Source organism: Cnephaeus nilssonii (genome assembly GCF_951640355.1).
Source record: "Cnephaeus nilssonii genome assembly, chromosome: X".
Classification (NCBI taxonomy): Eukaryota; Metazoa; Chordata; class Mammalia; order Chiroptera; family Vespertilionidae; genus Cnephaeus; species Cnephaeus nilssonii.
In genome coordinates, this window is record NC_137071.1 from 90,000,266 (window position 1) to 90,004,237 (window position 3,972).

At 41.5% G+C, this 3,972-nt stretch overlaps 1 pseudogene across 1 annotated transcript; it reads right to left on the reverse strand.

The window, feature by feature from the left end:
- Positions 1 to 2,566: 2,566 nt before the first annotated feature.
- Positions 2,567 to 3,205, reverse strand: LOC307095156 (ubiquitin carboxyl-terminal hydrolase isozyme L1-like; annotated as a pseudogene). Its single transcript has one exon. The product of its transcript is annotated as a ubiquitin carboxyl-terminal hydrolase isozyme L1-like (transcript).
- Between the last annotated feature and the right edge of the window lie 767 nt (positions 3,206 to 3,972).

Sequence of the window (3,972 nt, forward strand, 5' to 3'; positions counted from 1 at the left end):
GTCGTGATTTAATTCCTGGTCAGGGCACATGCCTGGGTTGCGAGCTCGATCCCCAGTAGGGAGCTTGCAGGAAGGAGCCAATCAATGATTCTCTCTCATAATTGATGTTTTTATCTCTATCTCTCTCTACCTCTCTCTTCCTTGCTGTAAAATCAATAAAAACGTATTTTTAAAAATTATAGGAAAATATCCTTAGGTGAGGATTAACAAACAAAAAAACCCACTGGCAACAAATATCCATGAGTCATGTAAAAAAGCCCAAAGTTAAATGTTCACTTTGCACACAAGAACAATTCCATTAATATTTATTTGATTGATATATCTAATATCACCATAAGGAGTGTGTAAAGGGAAATATATTTATAGAATTATATTTTACTATATTTATATTATATTTCCCATTGTCTAACACTACAAAAAATAGTTAAGTATTCCTGATAGAAAAGATACAATTTATTCTCAAAAATAAATTTTAAAATATAATGGGAGTTTTAAAAAGATTATGTATTCAATAGATTTACCAACTTAATTACCAATATGTTCTAAAATAACACTGGGAAAATGTGCTACATATTATCACCTCATTCTGTGAATCACTGATGGGTACTTGGTAAGGATTTTTTTCCCCTCAAACAGGCCCCCAAATGACCTATTCAGAATGCCTCCTGGTTCACCCAAGAAATCTCCCATGGTTTCTGGTATGTTAAGTGTGATACTTTCCCACAAGGATTTAGAAATCAACTTCATCCAGGATGTCTTTAGGGCAGATACACCCTGCATGCAAAATTGATATCTTAAATTATAATTTTCACTAATTTACAATATTTTCATATTGTTATCATTTTTATTGAATTTATTGGGGTGACATTGGTTTATAAAATTATATAGATTTCAGGTATACAATTCTATAATACATCATCTGTATACTGCATTGTGTGTTCATCACCCCAAGTCAAGTCTCCTTCTGTCTGTCACCATTTATCCCTGTATACCTCTTCTATCTCCTCCCACACCCCCTTTTCCTCTGGTAATCACCATACTGTTCACTGTGTCTATGACTTTTGTTGTTGGTGTGTTGTTTTTTTTTTTTTTGCTTAATGCCTTCATCTTTTTTCATCCACCCCCCTAACTCCCTTCCCCTCTAACAGTTGTCAGTCTGTCCTCTGTTTCTATGAGTCTGTTTCTATTGTGTTTCTTTATTTTGTTCATTAGATTCCACATACTGTATAAGTGAAATCATATGGTACTTGTCTTTGTCTAACTGGCTTATTTCACTTAGCATAATACTCTCCAGGTCCATTCATGCTATTGCAAAAGGGTAAGAGTTCCTTCTTTTTTGCAGCTTAATAGTATTCCACTGTGAAAATGTACCATAGCATTTTTTTTCTTTCTTTATTGATTAATGTATTACATATGTGTCCTTATCCCCCCTTTGCCCCCCCACCCCCTGGCTCATGCCCTCACCCCCCTGGTGTCTGTGTCCATTGGTTATTCATTAACAGATGGGCACTTGGGCTGCTTCCAAATCTTGGCTATCTATATGTATAAAAGCCTAAGCGACCAAAATGACTGGAATGACCGAATAGCCCATTGCTATGATGCACACTGACCACCAGGGGCAGACGCTCAATGCAGGAGTTGCCCCCTCTTGGTCAGTGTGCTCCCACAGCCAACCTCCCTCAGCTGGCCAACCTCCCATGGTCCCTCCCCCCAGCCCCCAGGCTGGGACGGGGAACCGGGGGTGGGTGGCAGCGGACACAGCCTCTTTCCCAGGGAGGCCAAGGGCCAGCTCCCTCCCCGGGGTCGGCAGCCAAGCTCCCGTGCCTCATCCCTCCCCCTGGTTGGCAGGCCCTGATTGGCCTGCCACCCACTTGCCGTGGTGGCGGTGCAGTGTCAAGGGAAGGAAGCTGAGGGTGGGGAGGGGGGAACTCCACGGTGGTGGGGTGCCGATGATGGCGGTGGTGGCGTCTAGCATCCCTTCCTTCCATGCCTGGCCCAGCAACCATCACCTCCTCTCTGGCCCAGCCCTGATCGGCCTGGCCCCGATTGGCCCTGATCGCCAGCCAGGCCTAGGGATTCCACCCATGCATGAATTTTGTGCACCAGGCTTCTAGTTGTATATAACACGGGAATAAAAATAGGGGTGCATATATTCTTTCAAATTAGTATTTTGGGTTTCATTGTATATATTTTCAGAAGTGGAATAACTGGATCGTAAGACATGTTTAACTTCTTTTACCAGCAGAAAAGTTTTATTCCTTATAATGACAAACAATTTAAACCACATCCAAGGCTTTAACTTACAAACCAAAGTAGCCATTTAAGGCATTAGCTATTGAGGTATGAGACATACAATGGGGGAAATGCTTTGCCATCTAAAGCTTATACCAAACTGCTCAATCAACAGCTGAGCTCTGGTGTGGTTGAGGGGGAGTATAGCTATAGAACCAAAGGAGAACAGCTGTTTTCTATGAGTACCAAAGCATTTTAAGACTACATTGGTAGGGATATATTTTGATGGTGAAGGGAAGAGGGGAAAAAGAGCTTAGTCCCTTCCCACAGGGCACTAGGCGGCCTTGCAGGAGACCACCACAGAAAAGCTAACTTCCCCCTTGCTCACGCTCAGTAAATTCTCTGCAGACTTTGGCAGCATCCTACAGCAGCAAGTTCTTTTCACTGGTGCTATGGTTCTTTTCACTAGTGGTATGGTTCACCAGAAAAGGCATCCATCCATCAAGTTCATAGAGGCGGCCATCAATGTTGTTAAACAGAATAGGATGAAATTACACTTTGCCATCTACCTGACACTGGCATTCCTGCACCACGGAGTCATGGGCTGCTTGAATGGCTTGAAGAAAATAGAGAATCATTGGCATAAAAACAAATTCCAGTTTGTCTTAATTATTGGCTACTGTGTGTATAAGTTGGATGATACCACAGGAGTTCTCAATGGTCCGCTTCATAAAGTACACTTTAGGACTTACTTCTTGTCCCTTCAGTTCTTCAGTATGTTTTCCCCCAAAGTTCTCAAACTGGTCAGTGAGTAGAAACAGCAGCAGCAGCATGCAGGCTGGTACTGTTTCCAAGCTCCAAGCCTCCTCCTCCAGTCCCAGCAATTCCATGAAGCACCACTGGCTGGTGATCTTCAGCCAGGTCAGGATTTTGTCAGCATCTCAGGGTTAATGTCCATGGATTTGAGCTGCATGCTCTGGAACCACAGGTGAGATTACTACCTGGAGAAGAGGAAAAACAGCCTAATTTTTTTAATATTTTGAGGTATCTCGCCGAAACCGGTTTGGCTCAGTGGATAGGGCGTCAGCCTGCGGACTCAAGGGTCCCAGGTTCGATTCCGGTCAAGGTCATGTACCTTGGTTGTGGGCACATCCCCAGTAGGGGGTGTGCAAGAGGCAGCTGATGGATGTTTCTCTCTCATCGATGTTTCTAACTCTCTATCCCTCTCTCTTCCTCTCTGTAAAAAATCAATAAAATATATTTTAAAAAAATATTTTGAGGTATCTCCATATTGCTTTCCATAGTGGCTACACCTAACTGCATTCCCACCAACAGTGCATGAGGGTTCTCTTTTCTCCACATCTTTATTTCACTTAGCATAATACCATCAAGGTCCATCCATGCTATTGCAAATAGTAAGATTTCATTCTTTTTTATGTCCAAGTAATATTCCATTATATATATGTATCACAACTTTTTTATCCACTTGTTTACTAATGGGCACTTGGATTGTTTCCATGTCTTGGCTATCTTAACAGCAACTTCCTACATAATAAAATATCCTGTTGAAACTGAGAGTTAACAAAGTATTTCATTTTTATAATCAAGTAACAATCTTTGAACATATGGAATATTACTTGGCCATAAAAAATAATTAAATCTTACCATTTGGGATAGCATGAAAGTGAAATAACTCAGTCAGAAAAAGACAAATACCATATGATTTCACTTATATTTGGA